Genomic DNA, 20355 nt, shown 5'->3' with positions numbered 1-20355 from the left:
TGATTTCAGCATTGCAAATACTTCAGGAATGGTCTTTTCCATCCCCTGCATATTGAAGTTCATCACAAATCTCTTGTAGCTCGGTGGAAGCGACTGAAGGATTCTGTCAACGACCGCGTCATCCGGGAGATTAACTCCCAGCTGAGTCAAGCGGTTATGTAACCCTGACATAGTGAGTATGTGCTCACTGACAGAACTATTTTCCTCCATCTTACAGCTGAAGAACTTGTCGGAGACTTCATATCTCTCGACCCGGGCATGAGCTTGAAAAACCATTTTCAGCTCTTCGAACATCTCATATGCTCCGTGTCTCTCAAAACACTTTTGGAGCCCCGGTTCTAAGCTATAAAGCATGCCGCACTGAACGAGGGAGTAATCATCAGCACGTGTCTGCCAAGCGTTCATAATGTCTTGTTCCACAGGGAGAACAGGTGCGTCACCTAGCGGTGCTTCTAGGACATAATCTTTCTTTGCAGCTATCAGGATGATCCTCAAGTTCCGGACCCAGTCCGTATAATTGCTGCCATCATCTTTCAGCTTGGTTTTCTCTAGGAACGCGTTGAAGTTGAGGACAACGTTGGCCATTTGATCTACAAGACATATTGTAAATATTTTAGACTAAGTTCATAATAATTAAGTTCATCTATTTAATGAACTCCCACTCAGATAGACATCCCTCCAGTCATCTAAGTATAACATGATCCGAGATAACTAGGCCGTGTCCGATCATCATGTGAGACGGACTAGTCAACATCGGTGAACATCTTCATGTTGATCGTATCTTCTATACGACTCATGCTCGACCTTTCGGTCTTCTGTGTTCCGAGGCCATGTCTGTACATGCTAGGCTCGTCAAGTCAACCTAAGTGTTTGCATGTGTAAATCTGTCTTACACCCGTTGTATGTGAACGTTGGAATCTATCACACCCGATCATCACGTGGTGCTTCGAAACAACGAACTGTCGCAACGGCGCACAATTAGGGGGAACACTTTCTTGAAATTATTATGAGGGATCATCTTATTTACTACCGTCGTTCTAAGTAAACAAGATGCAAAAACATGATAAACATCACATGCAATCAAATAATAATAGTGACATGATATGGCCAATATCACATAGCTCCTTTGATCTCCATCTTGGGGCTCCATGATCATCTTGTCACCGGCATGACACCATGATCTCCATCATCGTGTCTCCATGAAGTTTCTCGCCAACTATTACTTCTACTACTATGGCTAACACGTTTAGCAATAAAGTAAAGTAATTTACATGGCGTTTCTCAATGACACGCAGGTCATACAAAAAATAAAGACAACTCCTATGGCTCCTGCCGGTTGTCATACTCATCGACATGCAAGTCATGATTCCAATTACAATAGCATGAACATCTCATACATCACATATATATCATTCATCATTTATCACAACTTTGGCCATATCACATCACAAAACACTTGCTGCAAAAACAAGTTAGACGTCCTCTAATTGTTGTTGCAAGTTTTACGTGGCTACAATAGGGTTCTAGAAAGAACGTTTTCTTACCTACGTGAAAGCCACAACGTGATTTGTCAACTTCTATTTACCCTTCATAAGGACCCTTTTCATCGAATCCGCTCCAACTAAAGTGGGAGAGACAGACACCCGCCAGCCACCTTATGCAACTAGTGCATGTCAGTCGGTGGAACCGGTCTCACGTAAGCGTACGTGTAAGGTTGGTCCGGGCCGCTTCATCCCACAATACCACTGAAGCAAAATAATACTAGTAGCGGCAAGAAAGTTGACAACATATACGCCCACAACAAATTGTGTTCTACTCTTGCAAAAGGAACTACACATAGACCTAGCTCATGATGCCACTGTTGGGGAACGTTGCAGAAAACAAAAAAATTTCCTACGGTTTCACCAAGATCCATCTATGAGTTCATCTAGCAACGAGTGATCGGATTGCATCTACATACCTTTGTAGATCATGCGCGGAAGCGTTCAAAGAACAGGGATGAGGAAGTCGTACTCGACGTGATCCAAATCACCGGAGATCCAAGCGCCGAACGGACGGCACCTCCGTGTTCAACACACATACGGTCAGTGTGAAATCTCCTCCTTCTTGATCCAGCAAGGGGGAAGGAGAGGTTGATGAAGATCCAGCAGCACGACGGCGTGGTGGTGGATGCAGCAGTCACCGCAGCAGGGCTTCGCCGTTCTTCTGTGAGAGGGAGAGGTGTAGCAGGGGAGAGGGAGGCGCCAAGAGTCAAGGGTGCGGCTGCCCCTCCCTCCCCCATTTATATAGGCTCCCCAAGGGGGGCGCCGGCCCTAGGAGATGGGATCTCCTAGGGGGGCGGCGGCCAAGGGTGGAGTGGCCCCCAAGGCAAGTGGGGCGCCCCCCACCCTAGGGTTTCCAACCCTATGCACAGGGGGTGGGCCAAGGGGGGCGCACCAGCCCACTATGGGCTGGTTCCCCTCCCCACTTCAGCCCATGGGGCCCTCCAGGATGGGTGGTCCCACCCGGTGGACCCCCGGGACCCATCCGGTGGTCCCGGTACAATACCGGTGACCCCTGAAAATCTCCCGATGGCCGAAACTGCACTTCCTATATATAATTCTTCACCTTCGGACCATTCAGGAACTCCTCGTGACGTCCAGGATCTCATCCGGGACTCCGAACAACTTTCGGGTTACTGCATATTCATATCTCTACAACCCTAGCGTCACCGAACCTTAAGTGTGTAGACCCTACGGGTTCGGGAGACATGTAGACATGACCGAGATGGCTCTCTGGTCAATAACCAACAGTGGGATTTGGATACCCATGTTGGCTCCCACATGCTCCTCGATGATCTCATCGGATGAACCACGATGTCGAGGATTCAAGCAACCCCGTATACAATTCCCTTTGTCAATCGGTATTTTACTTGCCCGAGATTCGATCGTCGGTATCCCAATACCTCGTTCAATCTCATTACCGGCAAGTCACTTTACTCGTAACGTAATGCATGATCCCGTGACCAGACACTTGGTCACTTTGAGCTCATTATGATGATGCATTACCAAGTGGGCCTAGAGATACCTCTCCGTCATACGGAGTGACAAATCCCAGTCTTGATCCGTGTCAACCCAACAGATACTTTCGGAGATACCCGTAGTATACCTTTATAGTCACCCAGTTACGTTGTGACGTTTGGTACACCCAAAGGATTCCTACGGTATCCGGGAGTTACACGATCTCATGGTCTAATGAAAAGATATTTGACATTGGAAAAACTCTAGCAAACGAACTATACGATCTTGTGCTATGTTTAGGATTGAGTCTTGTCCATCACATGTGATCTCGTTATCAATGACATCCAATGTCCATAGTCAGGAAACGATGACTATCTGTTGATCAACGAGCTAGTCAACTAGCGGCTTACTAGGGACATGTTGGTGTCTATGTATTCACACATGTATTATGATTTCCGGATAACACAATTATAGCATGAATAAAAGACAATTATCATGAACAAGGAAATATAATAATAATCCTTTTATTATTGCCTCTAGGGAATATTTCCAATAGAAACACAATCTGGTAATGAACCTGAAACTAGTGATAATGCTAATGATAATGTTCATGATGATGCTCAACCTAGTAATGATAATGATGTAGAAATTGAACCTGCTGTTGATCTTGATAACGCACAATCAAAGAATCAACATTATGATAAGAAAGACGTTGTTGCTAGGAAACATGGTAAAGAAAGAGAACCATGGGTTCAGAAACCCATGCCTTTTCCTCCCAAACCATCCAAGAAAAAAGATGATGAGGATTTTTAGCGCTTTGCTGAAATGATTAGACCTATCTTTTTGCGTATGCGGTTAACTGATATGCTTAAAATGAATGCTTATGCTAAGTATATGAAAGAAATTGTTACAAATAAGAGAAAGATACCGGAAGCTGAAATTTCCACCATGCTTGCTAATTATACTTTTAAAGGTGAAATACCAAAGAAACTTGGAGATCCAGGAGTACCCACTATACCATGCTCCATTAAAAGAAACTATGTTAAAACTACTTTATGTGATCTTGGAGCCGGTGTTAGTGTTATGCCTCTCTCTTTATATTGTAGACTTGATTTGAATAAGTTGACACCTACTGAAATATCTTTGCAAATGGCTGATAAATCAAGTACTATACCTGTCGGTATTTGTGAGGGTGTGCCTGTTGTAGTTGCAAACGTTACTATTTTAACGGACTTTGTTATCCTTGATATTCCCGAGGACGATAGTATGTCTATTATTCTTGGAAGACCCTTTTTGAATACTGTAGGGGCTGTTATTGATTGCACTAAAGGCAATGTAACTTTTCATGTTAATGGTAATGAGCATACGGTACACTTTCCGAGGAAACAACCTCAAGTCCACATTATCAATTCTATTGGAAAAATTCCATCGATTATTTTTGGAGGTTTTGAATTTCCTCTTCCTACTGTTAAGAAGACATATGATATTCTTATTGTTGGGGATGTGCATATCCCCGTTGAGGTAACATAGTGTTATTCGACATTTCTCCAGTTCCATGTTATTCGGAATGAGTTCGTTAACAAGACTTGATCAACCTTGTTAGTGGATTCCTTTTGATGAGCATGAGATGGATGAAACTAGAAGGCACAACCTTCTGTATCCCACTTTTACTTTCTGTTATTTATATTAAATAAAATAAAAATAGTATTTTCTGTCTGTTATCTGAATTATCCGTGCAATATAAAAATACCCCGAAAATAAAAGTTCTCCAAATGCCCTGAAATTTAAATATGATTTTTCTGGAATATTTGAGAATATTTGGCACTAAGAACACAGCAGGAGGAGCTGGCACCTCGCCACGAGGGTCAGGGGTGCGCCCTACCCCCTGGGCGCGCACCCTGCCTCGTGGGCCCATGGTGGCCCTCCTCCACTTATCCTAGCACCCACACACTCCTTCCTCCCACAAACACGAATATCCAGCTCAAACCCGAGTCCAAGCTCATTTTGCCGCCATTTTCGATCTCCTTGCTCAAAGCACCTCTCACAAAACTGCTTGGGGAGATTGTTCCTTGGTATGTGACTCCTCCATTGGTCCAATTAGTTTTTGTTCTAGTGCTTTATTCATTGCAAATTTGTGCTGCCTAGGTGACCATGTTCTTGAGCTTGCATGTCAAATTTATATGGTTCCAAGTAGTTTTGATGCATGATATAAGCTCTAGGTACTAGTAGGAGTAGTTGCTATCAATATTACTGAGTTTGGCTTACTTTTATTTTGAAGTTACTAATTTTTTTTCAGAGAATAATGAAGAGATTTTTGAGGGGCTCATCGAGCCGAAGCTCGAAGGAAAAGCAAAATGAAGAAGCAATGAAGTCCAAATATAATTTGCCTCGCACCGCGGAGGTTAGGCCGTGTGAATGGCCCTCCTATGAATTCTTGAGAGCAACCGGGATTTATGAGGATTTTTATGAATTGGCTAAGAATGCAGGCCTCACCGACTTCCTCCGCGACCAACGGAAACAGTATCTCTTACTCACCAATACTTTTGTGCAAAACTTCTACTATTATCCTAGGGAATCACCTCCTTCAGTAGAGTTTCATTTATATGATGTGGTTAAGAAGATGTCACTTTATGATTTTTTTCGGGTTTGTTTGATTGCTTTCGAGGGCAGAATAGAGGAACCATATCGGGATGATGTGGATGGGTTTATTGATACCATCACTATAGGGGAAACGAGGAAGGTTTCTGATGCACGAATCACTAGCATACATTTTCCTGTTTTACGCTACTTTGCAATATTTGCTAGTCGTTTCTTAATTGGTCCGGAAACTGTGGAAACCTTAGTGTTCCTGATATTATTATTTTATTCCACGGTTTATTCTGTGATAACTCTGTGAGTATGGGCGGTATTATTGCTAAACGGTTGAGTCTGAACCGTACTAAGGGCCCCATCTTCGGTGGTATCTATGCTTCATGCCTTGCTGCATATTATAACATACCTATTAGGCACTATGAAAAAGAAGAAAAATTGCTACCTACTGTTTATTTAGATTATAAGAGTATGGTAGCACATTATTTCATTATAAAGAATAGGTAAGGGGAGCTTAAATACAAATTGTTTTTTGATAAACATCATCCGGAGACTATTACCTTGTTTGCTCCTTTCTTATTTGATTTATCTGCAGGCCAGTACCTTGTCTCGCCGGAGGATATTCACGCCTACCGGAACCCTGCATCGACTGCAGAGCCAAAGTCGGAACCACAAGTTGATCCTCCACGACATTCTAATTACCAGTGGTATCCAGAGATGATTGCCAACCAGTGGCAATCAGAGTCTTCTTCTTCGCAGTACAACCCCAACTATTATTATGGATATCCGCCAGGCCAGCCGTGGCCATAGACCAACTCAGGCCAAAAGCCTAAGCTTGGGGGAGTACGTATTTCTCACCGACATTACATTTATGTTCACACACTCATTGCTAGATGTCGGTGCTCATACTTTTTCATTGTATCACCCATGCTAGTTTATTTCCTTTTTATGCTTTCTACTTGTGTGTTTAATAAACCTTAAGAAAAACCAAAAAAATTAGTTGTAGCTTTTAGCTAGTTTTAATTTCCATGCTTGTAGTAGTAATTAAAAAGAAAACCCAAAAAGATTTCCTGTTCTTCTTTTGCTTGTTGGGAGCTTTCCCGTGTAAATAGTTTTATTTCTTTTCTTTTCTTTGGGGGTTGATAGGAGAAGACCATGATTAAATTGTTGAAGTGGCTCTTATATGCATAATTGTTGATCTGACAAAAGAGCCCATATTGCCTTGTCTTCTCCTGTTTATTGAATGCTTGCAGATTCCAGCTTAGGCCAATGCACGCACACTATTATTATTATTATTATTCACATCGTTTGGTCGTGCAAGTGAAATGCAATTATGACGATATATGATGGACTGACTGAGATGAGAAAAGCTGGTATGAACTTGACCTCTCTTGTTTTTGTAAATATGATTAGTCCATCGTTCCTGATTCGGCCTATTATGAATAAACATGCTTGCAATGACAACTAGAGATCATAGTTTCTTGTGCCATTCTTGATTAGCTAGGAGCTTATAATGGTTTACCTTGCGTGCCAACATGCTATTAAAATGGTTGTGATGTGGTATGATAGGGTGGTATCCTCCTCTGAATGATTTAAGTGACTTGACTTGGCACATGTTCATGCATGTAGTTGAAACAAAATCAACATAGCCTTCACGATATTTATGTTCATGGTGGATTATATCCTACTCATGCTTGCATTCGGTGTTGATTAATTTTAATGCATGTTCATGACTGTTGTCGCTCTCCAGCTGGTCGCTTCCCAGTCTTTTGCTAGCCCTCACCTGTACTAAGCGGGAATACTGCTTGTGCATCCAACTCTATAAACCCCAAAGTTATTCCATATGAGTCCACCATACCTACCTATATACGGTATCTACCTGTCGTTCCAAGTAAATTTGTATGTGCCAAACTCTAAACCTTCAAATAATTATCTTGTTTTGTATACTCGAATAGCTCATGTATCAACTAGGGTTGTCCGTATCTTCCATGTTAGGCGGGTTATTCTCAAGAGGAGTGGACTCCGCTCCTCACTCATGAGAAAATGGCTGGTCACCGGGATGCCCACTCCCATGCTTTATGCAAACTAAATCAAAATAATTGCAAACAAAACTCCCCCTGGGACTCTTGTTAGTTGGAGTCACTCATTGTTTCGAGCAAGCCATGGATTGATGCTTGTTGGTGGAGGGGGAGTATGAACTTTACCATTATGTTTGGGAACCGCCTATAATGTGTGTAGCATGGAAGATATCACCATCTCTTGGTTGTTATGTCGACAATGAAAGTATACCGCTCAAAATATTATTCACCTCTATTTCAAAACCGAGCTCTGGCACCTCTACAAATCCCTGCTTCCATCTGCGAAGGGCCTATCTATTTACTTTCATGTTGAGTCATCATCCTCTTACTAAAAAGCACCAGTTGGAGAGCACTACTGTCATTTGCATTCATTACTGTTAGTTTACATTGAGTATGACTTGACTGGACTCTTTTACCATGAATTACAATGTCTAGTCAGTCCTTGATCTTTAAAGGTGCTCTGCATTTATGTTTTGCGGTCTCAGAAAGGGCTAGTGAGATACCATCTTGTTATATCATATTATGATTGTTTTGAGAAAGTGTTCTCATCCGAGATTTATTATTATTGCTCGCTACCTGATTATGCCATAGCTATGAGTAAACATGAGACCTATGCGTTATTGTGAATATGGTTAGTTCATAATCTTTGCTGAAAACGTGAATGCTGGCTTTACATATTTACAACAACAAGAGCAAACAGAGTTTGTAAAAGTTTTCTTTATCACTTTCAGTTTATCAACTGAATTGCTTGAGGACAAGCAAAGGTTTAAGCTTGGGGGAGTTGATACGTCTCCGTCATATCTACTTTTCCAAACACTTTTGCCCTTGTTTTGGACTCTAACTTGCATGATTTGAATGGAACTAACCCAGACTGACGCTGTTTTCAGCAGAATTACCATGGTGTTATTTATGTGCAGAAACAAAAGTTCTCGGAATGACCTAAAACTTCACAGAACATCTTTTTAGAAATAATAAAAAATCCCTACAAAAGATGAAGACCAGGGGGCCCACACCCTAGCCACAAGGGTGGGGGGCGCGCCCCCTACCTCGTGGGCCCCCTGGAGCTCCTCCGACCTCAACTCCAACTCTATATATTTGGTTTTGGGGAGAAAAAAATAAAGGAGAAGGATTCATCGCGTTTTACGATACGGAGCCGCGGCCAAGCCCTAAAACCTCTCGGAAGGGCTGATCTGGAGTCCGTTCGGGGCTCCGGAGAGGGGAATCCGTCCCCATCATCATCATCAACCATCCTCCATCACCAATTTCATGATGCTCACCACCGTGCGTGAGTAATTCCATCGTAGGCTTGCTGGATGGTGATGGGTTGGATGAGATTTATCATGTAATCGAGTTAGTTTTGTTAGGGTTTGATCCCTAGTATCCACTATGTTCTGAGATTGATGTTGCTATGAGTTTGCTATGCTTAATGCTTGTCACTAGGGCCCGAGTGCCATGATTTCAGATCTGAACCTGTTATGTTTTCATCAATATATGAGAGTTCTTGATCCTATCTTGCAAGTCTATAGTCACCTAGTATGTGTTATGATCCGTTAACCCTGAAGTGACAATAATCGGGATACTTACCGGTGATGACCGTAGTTTGAGGAGTTCATGTATTCACTATGTGTTAATGCTTTGGTCCGGTACTCTATTAAAAGGAGGCCTTAATATCCCTTAGTTTCTGCTAGGACCCCGCTGCCATGGGAGGGTAGGACAAAAGATGTCATGCAAGTTCTTTTCCATAAGCACGTATGACTATATTCAGAATACATGCCTACATTACATTGATGAATTGGAGCTAGTTCTGTGTCACCCTAGGTTATGACTGTTACATGATGAACTGCATCTGACATAATTCTCCATCACTGATCCATTACCTACGAGCTTTCCATATATTGTTCTTCGCTTATTTACTTTTTCGTTGCTACTGTTACAATCACTACAAAATACCAAAAACATTACTTTTACTATCATTACCTTTGCTACTGTTACCACTGCTATCATATTACTTTGCTACTAAACACTTTGCTGCAGATATTAAGTTTCCAGGTGTGGTTGATTGACAACTCAGCTGCTAATACTTGAGAATATTCTTTGGCTCCCCTTCTGTCGAATCAATAAATTTGGGTTGAATACTCTAGCCTCGAAAATTGTTGCGATCCCCTATACTTGTGGGTTATCAGAGGTGCAAGAAGAAGGAAGGGCCGGTCGCTTCGCGAGGGAATCCAGGAAGCTCGCCCGCAACACACTCTTCATGGTCCTGAGCAACATTGCCTGCCGTCACCCAGATCTCGACCTCGCCTATGGCTTCAAGAAGCCGTCTCCGGGCGCAGACGTTTCTGCTGCCGAGGAGAAGGCCACCCCTCTCGCCGACAAGGTTCTTGGTGTCCCCGCTGCTTCTCGAGGTCATCAGACCCGACCTTGAATGATTCCTGCTACTGTGCTGTCCTGTAACATAACAACGATGCATGTCCCGTGTTAAGACATTATGCTGCTAACGCTTATGTGGAACTGCTGCTGTTCCTTAATCTGATTTGTGTGTTTATCCCCTTTGAGTTTCACCAATTGGTGTCCGTATGATTAATTTCTATGCACGTTCTGGTTGCATGCTGGTATCATATTGCAGTGATTGTCGTAAGGGTCTGGCCCTTAACATCCATCTTGGTGTGGATGCGTCACGGCAGGTTTTTCCTTAGTAGATTCTGACGCGGCCACTCATTCCGTGAGCAGGCTTTGGACGGAATGAGGGTGGAGACAAGAATCTAGCAAAGGTACCATCCTATGAAAGATCTCTTCATGTGAACACTCCAGCACTCAAAGGTTTTAAATGAATACAAATCCAAGATCTTTAGTAGGGTAAGGATAGTATGAACTTAGCTCTTTATCTGCGATCCCTTCCAATTTTTTTAGCTGCAGTCGCTTGTCACGCCCGCAAGCTTCGGGAAGGATAGCTGTCTCGCTTGTTGCTCTCTGGCTCCCGGCAGGGGCCGGTAAGAGTCGTATGTATCTTGTGTGTGGCAGGACGTGATGTTAGGCACTGCTGGTTTCCCACTCCTCCTCTCCACACCTTTTGAACAAACTGACGGTGTCTGGCACAAAAGTCACACTGGCGCGGATGGCCTTGCCCGAGCATACTTCCCGGGGCTTCAATCAATGGACTCGCACCGGTGCTCCACTCAGGATTTCCCTAAGTACGACCAATGCTGGACCGAGTGTCGCGCGGGCTCATCAATGTCAATGAAGCCAGACCCAGGGTAGCTCGGTTGTTGACAGGCGGGAGTGATAGAGGGGGAAAACCTGTACCTTTACAAATCGCTCCCTTTCCCGAACAGGGCTCGCAGGGCGTCCATGCCGCCTGACCCGTTCGTGGTGGTATTGTCGCCCTTATCACTGGTTTCTGCTGCCGCTGTGACCGCGGCGGTGGGAAATGACGGAGATCGGACAGAATCGGCGAGGGAGCAATGTTGTTCTCCCCCTCCATCTTCACCATTCCCTACTTTCTCTTGAGCATCTTGAGTGATGACATTGCTGATGAAGCATGTGACAAAGATGACATGTTGCTTATGCTCTCGGGTTCACAGAAGTGACCCCCCTACCTGGCGCGCCAAAGATGTCGTGGGAAAACCACGGCCACCTATGGGGCCATGAGCCCCTTGTGATTCGACAGGGGGACGAGCATGTTGCAAAAAGAGCAGAGAAGCGTAGCACAACACGACAACGATCGCACGGGAAATTTCACCCAGGTTCGGGCTGCCGCGAGGCGTGAAACCCTACTCCTGTTTTGGTGGATTGATGGTGGACTATGGAGGGAAATGCGACACTCTTGTTCGGCAGGGTTGCCTCGGGGCGAGAGCAGATACGCGTGTATGGGTGTACAAAGGTCCGAATCCCTTCTATGGTTGCTATGGGCCTCCTTTTATAGACCAAGGGGTCACCACAGTGGCAAATCCGTCATTATGTGTTGATTAGATAGAAAACAGTGCTATCATACCTAACTCTGCAGGTGGGACAAAGCGCATTAAATGCGCCGCTTAGTGTCACATTGCCATGTGGCCGACAAGCCTTGCCGGACTGTCTTGCCAGCTTCGCGCCTGCCTGCTTGACACGTTTTCTGGACGGATGTCATTTGGAGATGATTCTTGTAGGAAGTGGCTGCCATGTGACAGGAAACAACCACTTAGTCACTTGGGGGCTTGACACCGCACCGATTGGCGACCTGCGTCGCTGTGAGGTGGAGCGGTGAAGCCTTGGCGGGGTAGTTCGCCTCTGCTGTGCCCGGCAGGCCTGTCGGGCGGTCTGGAAGCTCTTCTTCGTGGCAACCTCGTCCTTGCCAGGCTCGCCTGCCGGGAAAGGGAGGTCTTTCCCTTAGTGATATCTTGCTTCTCTGGCTTGACTTGGTCTTCTTGATCTGCACTCTAATTCTTCAAAGAACTGATCTCTTATGCTTGGTCTTGTCTTGGATGTTGATCTTGGGCTTGTGGTTTGCTTGTCCGTGTACAAGTCAGGGGGAAACACACCCCCCTATTTTTTGTACCCTGACAGAACACCTCGCTCTGGTTCAGTTAGAGCCCAACGCCTCGCACACACGCGCGTACATGTACGAGAGAAACACACAATCCCTTCGTGCATCGCTCGGCCCCGATCACCCACTGTAACCGGGAACTCCCCGATATTTTCCTTGTTCTACCACAATTTTTTCCGTCATGGACGGTCCAAAGAATGTCATGCATGTGCGTCCCCAGCCCGCCTAGAACGAAAAACCCATTTTCTGTCATGATTTCTTGTCATAGAAGTAGGAGCCCACCACATCTATGATGATACGTGCTTTTGTCACAATTATCATCATAGAAGTGTCATAAGCATGACAGAAAAAATTCGTTCGGCCCAAAATATCATGGATGTGTCTTTTTTGTAGTGTAGTTAGCCTCTTAATCCCTCTGATTCCAATTATTAGGAGTCACCGCCATCTTCAGGAGACTCATCTTCCACTCAGTTGCCGACTTTGATCATAAATCTGAGGTAATCTTCCCTTAACTGAATTACACTTTATCCTGGTCATTATCGCATATATTATAACATGATGTCTTATCTGCAGGACTAAAGCCAAAGCCAAGAAGAGAAAACTTGGGGATTCATCAACAACCCCTGAGATTCCTGAGTCAGAGGACCAAACCTTGGTGACCCCGGAGGCCCACACTGAAACCCCCGAAGACCATCACGATGAAAAAGTTGAACCGCCCTAGCAAAATGAACCAGCAGCTACTAAGGCAATGGATCCCGAGGCTAACCCGGCGGATGATCTTAACCTGCCAAGTCCTGCTCCTGTTTCAAGCCCCGCCAAGGCGGCTGAAGATGTTCCCTCTCATGAGAGGAACAACGATGAAATTGCTATCACTGGGGAGTCTTATAAGACTCCAGAAGTCTCCAATGTGCTGACCAAGCTCACAGCAAAAGACGAGACACCCTTGTCTGAGAAGGTAAAGTCAAAACTTTGAGCTACCCAATTTCGATGACGTCAGTGCAGATGAATTGCATGCAGGTTATCCGAGCCGCCTTTCTACAAGCTGGGACATGGAAGCCAGTATGGTTAACATGACGAAGTGAAAGTATGAGGTATGATCAATCTTCTTCCCTACCATATATCCTTGTGTAGCCCCCAAGTCTTAAACATAGGAAATCCTAAATATTTATAAGACTTATATGTAAAATTCCGAAACTTTTGAAGTATAGCCCCCGAGGGCCGGGTTATCATGCCAATGATTAGCCGGTTCTTCAAGTAGAAAAACTATTAGAGAAATGTCTGGTAGCCCCCAAGGGCCGTCTCATCTTTGTGAGATGAGTCGGGTCTTCCAAATAAACTTTGAAAAGATAACCTATAGCCCCCAAGGGCCGACACATTTTCATGAACTGAGTCGGGTCTTCTTGTGTCATTAAGGAAGAAAAAATGGCAGGAATTAGCTCCCAAGTTCTAAGCATATTGCTCGCAATCTGCTTGGGACTTAAATAATAAGATGAATTTTCTTATCATAGCCCACCAGTACCAGGTTATACATTGTTGCTGGCTTAAGACTAGCAAAATGGCTTAGAAATAAATTATCTCCTTGTCTTGCAGGAAGCTTTGAGCATGGCCGAATCAAATTTGACTGGCTTTAAAAAAGACCTTGAATCTGAACAAACTCTACAAGCCAAGGCTGAATCAAGCTTGCAATCTTCTTTGGAAGAACTGGAGAAAATCAAGGAGGATTTCAAAGTAGAAAAACCACCTTTGAACTGAGAAGGCTGCCCTGATCAAGCATGCAGAAACCACCGAAGGCCAATTGAAACCAGTTACTAAAGAGCTGGTCGGGTTATAACGAAATATCTCCCAAATGACCCAGGCCATATTTGGTAAGTAATTCCGTGAGCTTATGCTGATAACTCATCTAACGAGTCATATATAGGCAATTTTCTCCTGGTGGCTCACACATTGCAACTGTTTGCAGGTGATAGAACTCGCAACCTCCAAGATAACTTAATGAAGCTGAAGGCTGTATACTCTTTTGTAGAGCAATTATACGATGGAAGCACTACTGCAGGATGCTGCTAACGCGACACTACGATCAAAGACCCTTCGACGAAACTATGTGCGATGCAATAATCGCAAACGGTGGTGTAAAAAACCTGTCAAAAAAGGTGCAAAACATTTGTAATGATGGATGCATCAAACACGGTTCGGATTTTAGTTGCGTGTGTGATGCAGGGCATACGGTTCAGTTCAATTAGCTGTTTGCGATGAGGAGGAACAAAAGAAACAGGCAGCCAGATGAAGGTGTGCGATATACAACATACGGTTCCATCGGATGAACTGTTTGTGATTAGGCAACACAAAAGGAATGGTCAGCCAGATCAAGGTGTGTGCTATATATGTCATGCGGTTCACTCGGCATTGTCGTCAGTGTGTGACCTCTGTGGCAACCGTTCGCTCCCCACTAGCCTCTTCTTGTACCGTGGCAACCGTCCACCGCCTCTTCGCCTTTCCCTCTTGATTTGGAACTGCTGTCTCATGCTCTTCCTCCCTCCATTTGCCTTCACCCTTCCTTTTGCCATTGTTCGATCGTCTTCTCCATGGAGGGAACAGGCCGGAAATGACCCTGTTATTCTTGCCCTGATGTGAAAGATGACGTGGTGGAGGAACTCATTGATTGGTGTGACGTCATCACCTCGTCTAGCACGGCAGGTTCATTCAAGTCCATTCTCGACTCAACAAATAACATCATTGCAAAGAACCCAAGGGTTCAGGAGCGGTTTGATCTCCCCTATCTTCTTCGCCATGACACTGGTCGCCGGTGTGGGGACGACAGAAGCGTCACCTTATGCAAGTTGATGCCGCTTGATAATGATATGTGTGATGTTAAGATGCCATCGCTTGAGGGTAAGGCTTGGGCAGGTGCAAATGGAGATTGGGTTGTTTATATTGGGTATAACTGCGAGTGGGAACTTGTGAATGTGTACACTCGTCATCGGGTTCCACTTCCAAAAATCACAGACTGCCCTGAGGTTGAGCACACAGATGATCTACGTACGTTCAAATACGATCATGGCGTCTGTCGTCGATGAAAGATAGCAATTTGTCGAGTTCTGAACCACTCTTGGGATTATAAGAACTATGAAGTTGTTGCTATCTTTGACAAGCTTGTTGCCGTCCTTACTTCCACGTCTCGATGGATATCACTCAAAAATAAATTTTTGTACACGGATGAGTATTGTGATGCAAGTCAATAGGATGGTCTTGTGTTTGCTGCCACCACTCGTGGCACTGTTTTTGCATGGAATCCTTATGGTTTCGGTACATTTGTCTTCCACCGTAATTATAATTTTTTCATCCACATGCATGCGGGTTAGCTAGTTTCCCTTTACTAATTAACCCTCTTGTGTTTCCAAGGTCCTGTGAACATTCCACCACCTATACTTGAAAATTTTTATAACCAAGGGGGAGATGACGATGCTGATGATCACAAGAAAGAGGACGAGCATGACCTATATACTCAGTGGCGCCTGGCAACTTATTCCGATGGATCACCTCTTCTTGTATGTATACATGGCACTGCTGATGTTACTAACGAAGCAGGTGTTGTCTCCCATGGTCGCACTCTTCGGACCTATTCCAACATCCGTTGCAGGGTATTCGGGATGGATACCGGTGTACTAGCGCCAACACCTTCTCCCTGGTTAAGTATTGATAGTCTTGGAGAAAACTCGCTCTTCCTTGGACAAAACTATCCAATGATGGTGAAAGGCGATCCAGCTGCTGTTGACACAATGTTACTACCATTTATGAGAAGCAATTGTATCTATACCTCGGACATTGCTATGGTTCCCTACACTGGCTATCACAATATGCGTCCTGATATAGGCCGCTTCAGCCTAGATGACCAGTCCTGCGTTGGTCTCAAGATTGACAATAGCTGGGCCTTCCTAGAGAATCAGTAATGGTTCAAAGAAGGTGTTTCCAACGCCGAGGATTGGTTGAGCTGAAGTTCATTTCATCACTTTGTTATTTGTTGTGTGAGAACAACTTTAGTTTACTAGAATGTTTTGTTGGAAATAATCTATAATCCAACATGTATCCTCGTTGTCGTTGTGTGTTGATGACTTGTTGTATGTTATGTACACTGGTACGCGTCGGTGCTATACAAACGGTTTTTAACCCCTTTGCGCAACGACATTTGGAACCGTCGTCTAGTGAGTGACGACGATATGGGGGTCCTTCCCACATGACCCAGAAACCGTCAGGGATAGGGATCCTTGATGCATACAGTTGTCCCTATATAACCGTTTCTGATATCTCGAATATGCCAAACGCTTCATCCTTGCTACTTGTTTGTAGTCGCATTGCCATCACAGTCAGAGTTTTGTGGCTTTACCTAAAACCAGGAAGATTCCAGGCACGGGAGTTTCCCAGGCAGATTCCAGGCACGGGAGTTTTATGATGCCTGGCACATCACAAACAGTTCATGATTATAAACCGTGTACGATAGGTAGACAATCACACACATTTAGTTTTCCAGCACCATATGTGATAGTTTCTGACATCACACACACTTTGCAAAGGAAACTGTGTGCATTTTTACACATGTTTCCTCTCCGTGAAGCATGTCTGATTATGATGTATATCGCACACGTTGTGCTTTATTAACCGTGTGCGCCTTAATGACATGCACACCATAATTTCACCCTAATTTAATTGCTGCTATTTAAAATTATACCTAATTTAAACTTGAAAGTAGGCTATAGCTTTATTCATATCCATCAGGTTCAAACAACCAATGCATTATTCGATTCACAGGTACATATGTTTAAGAATTACATAAGCACCAAATAAAGAATGATGAATGATGACCCATGAGTATAGGTGATCAATTATAGCTCTTTTCAATAAGTAAGAGTGTCTAACCCAACGAGGAGCAGAAGGAAATGACAAATAGTTTCTGGTAAGGTATTGTCTGCAAGTGCTGAAATTGTAAGTAGCGGAGTAGCAAGATAACTTATAACGAGCAAGTAACGATAATAGTAACAAAAGTGCAGCAAGGTAGTCCAATCCTTTTGAGGCAAAGGACAGGCCAAAACGGTCTCTTATGATAAGCAAAGCGTTCTTGAGGGTACACGGGCATTTCATCTAGTCACTTTCATCACGTTGATTCGATTTGTGTTCGCTACTTTGATAATTTGATATGTGGGTGGACCGATGCTTAGGTGTTGTTCTTACTTGAACAAACCTCCTACTTATGATTAACCCTCCCGCAAGCATCTGCAACTACGAGAAAAGTATTAAGAATAAATTCTAACCATAGCATTAAACTTTTGGATCCAATCAGTCCCTTACGAAATAGCGCATAAACTAGGGTTTAAGCTTCTGTCACTCTCGCAACCCACCATCTAATTTCTACACCACAATGCATTCCCTTAGGCCCAAATATGGCGAAGTGTCATGTAGTCGACGTTCACATGACACCACTAAGGGAATAACAACATACATACAATCAAAATATCGAACACATATAAAGTTCACATGATTACTTGCAACATGATTTCTCCCGTGACCTCAAGAACAAAGGTAACTACTCACAAATAATAATCATGCTCAAAATCATAGGGGTATTAAATAGCATAATGGATCTGAACATATAATCTTCCACCAAATAAACCATATGGTAATCAACTACAAGATGTAATCAACACTACTAGTCACCCACAAGTACCAATCTATAGTTTCGGTAACAAAATTGAACACAAGAGATGAACTAGGGTTTGAGAGGAGATGGTGCTGTTGAAGATGTTGATGAAGATTTCCCTCCCCAAGATGGGAGAGTTGTTGGTGATGATGATGACGATGATTTCCCCCTCCAGCAGGGAAGTTCCCCCAGCGGAATCGCTCCGCCGGAGGGAAAAAGTGCTCCTGCCCAAGTTCCGCCTCGAGGCGGTGGCGCTCCGTCCCGAAAGCCTTCTCCTTATTTTTTCTAGGTCGAAATGACTTATGTACCAGAAGATGGGCACCAGAGGTAGGCCCAAGAGTCCACAACCCACCAGGGAGTGCCTGGGGGGCCTGGCGTGCCCAGGTGGGTTGTGCCCACCTGGTGCCCCCCTCTAGTGGTTACTGGTTCCAGTATTTCTTAAATATTCCATAAAAAATCCTCGTGAAGTTTCAGCTTATTTGGAGTTGGGCAGAATAGGTAGCCTGAATTAGCTTTTTCAGGTCCAGATTTCCAGCTGCTGGAATTCTCCGTCTTGGTGTGTTCCTTGCAAATTATGAGAGTAAAGGCATTAGAATTACTCCAAAAAGCATTATTATGGATGAAAACATTATAATTAACAGTAAGAAAACATGATGCAAAATGGATGTATTAATGAACCAGGGCTTAGACCTCGCTTGTCCTCAAGCGAAAACCGAAATCAAAAAACATGTCCACATGCTTTGAGAGAGAGGTGTCGATAAAAACAAAATACGGACGTAGAAGCATCATGTTGATTATTATGACAACAACAAAATTAAACATAGGACTTTTATCATATACTTGCTATGAATAAGTAACAGTTCATCACACAATCAAAGTATAAAGCAAAACTCTATTAGAACCCAACAAACTATGTTCTCAGTCAACTTTGCAACTACAATTCATCATCTTTTCAAGAAGAGTCACATGTTGGAGCCTTTAGGCAAGTCCACATACTCAACCATCATATAGTCTTCTATGATTGCTAACACTCACCTCTTACCCATGAGGAAAACGTTTCAACCGGACACATAGAAATATAGGGGCTTATAGTTTCACCTCCCAACATACTCACCTCAAGGGTGATGTCAACAATAATAACTCATGCTATCTATATTCATCTGGACATATGTGCCCAGATCTTTCCTCACCATATGATGCTTGACAAAAGAGAAAAATAAAAGGAATAGAAGGAGAACTTTGACTCTTAGCATAAAAGTAAATACATAAAAGTAAAAGATAGGCCCTTCGCAGAGGGAAGCAGAGGTTTCCATGCGCTTATTTGTTTGTATGCTCAATCCCTTAATGCAAGAGAACGTGATGTTGTATTCCCATTAAGATGACAACCTTTATTATGCAGTCTGTCGCTTTTATTCTTTGTCATCCAAGTTTGTACAACCACTACAAAAAAATACACTTCCGTGATGATACATGTTTGTCATAGTAGGTCACGTTTTCTGTCATGCATGTACATCCATGAGAATTTTATGACAGAATCAAGATAGTCATACATGTGCTGTCATAGAAGTGTTCCATGACATTACCAAAATTATCACCACGCAAGTGTCCACTTCCATGATGATAAATCGCGCGTCAGGGATGTGCTTTCGTCAAGGGTGACCGACACGTGGCATCCACCATAATGGAACACCGTTAAGCTATCGGGTCTGGTTTTGGATCTGATAACCCGTTAACAGCCCCGACCAATGGGGATTTTGCACGTGTAAAATCATCATTGGCTGGAGGGAACACGTGTCGGCTCGCCGTTGGGACAGATGCCATCCACTCATTGGACCCAAAGCGCCTATGATACGTCAACACGTGGCACGGCCCAACAGAGGCCCATTCCTGTGAAAAGGCCGACCCGTTTGACTTGGTCAAAAGGTGGCAGGCCGACCCACGGCAAGTCTGTTAACGGCCTGTTCGCATATAGCCCATTTATAGCCCGCTAACCCAGGGCACGTTTATGGCCTATCCGAATTAGGCACAGTAGCATCATCTGGGCCGTCTAATATAATTCCAGCCCATTTTAACTTCCGGCCCATGTATGTCCCATGACGTCTTTTAGCCCATATGAGGCCCTTAGTAACCCTCGGCCCATTAATGTCCCGTGGTAAAACTGGCCCGTAATGAACAGTGTATCACTTTATACCCATTAATGGCCCATTATTCCGTTGGGCCGTTTCCAGCCCATTTTATCTTTCGGCCTTCTCAGGGCCCATTTATTCTTGGGCTCATTTCCAGCATTCATTTACTTTCGCCCTATTACTGTCATTTTCTGCTTATGGGCTAAATTCAGCCAGTGGTTACAGTCGGCACGTTTGTGGCTCGTTAATACGTTGGGCCGTTTTCATAGCGTCATCAAATACGACCGATTAACGACGGCCCGTTATGGTCGGCCCATGAACGGACAATTTCAACTCTAACCCATTTACAGCC

Source organism: Triticum urartu, chromosome 1, assembly GCF_003073215.2.
Source record: "Triticum urartu cultivar G1812 chromosome 1, Tu2.1, whole genome shotgun sequence".
NCBI classification, from domain to species: Eukaryota; Viridiplantae; Streptophyta; class Magnoliopsida; order Poales; family Poaceae; genus Triticum; species Triticum urartu.
This window is presented reverse-complemented; position numbering follows the sequence as displayed.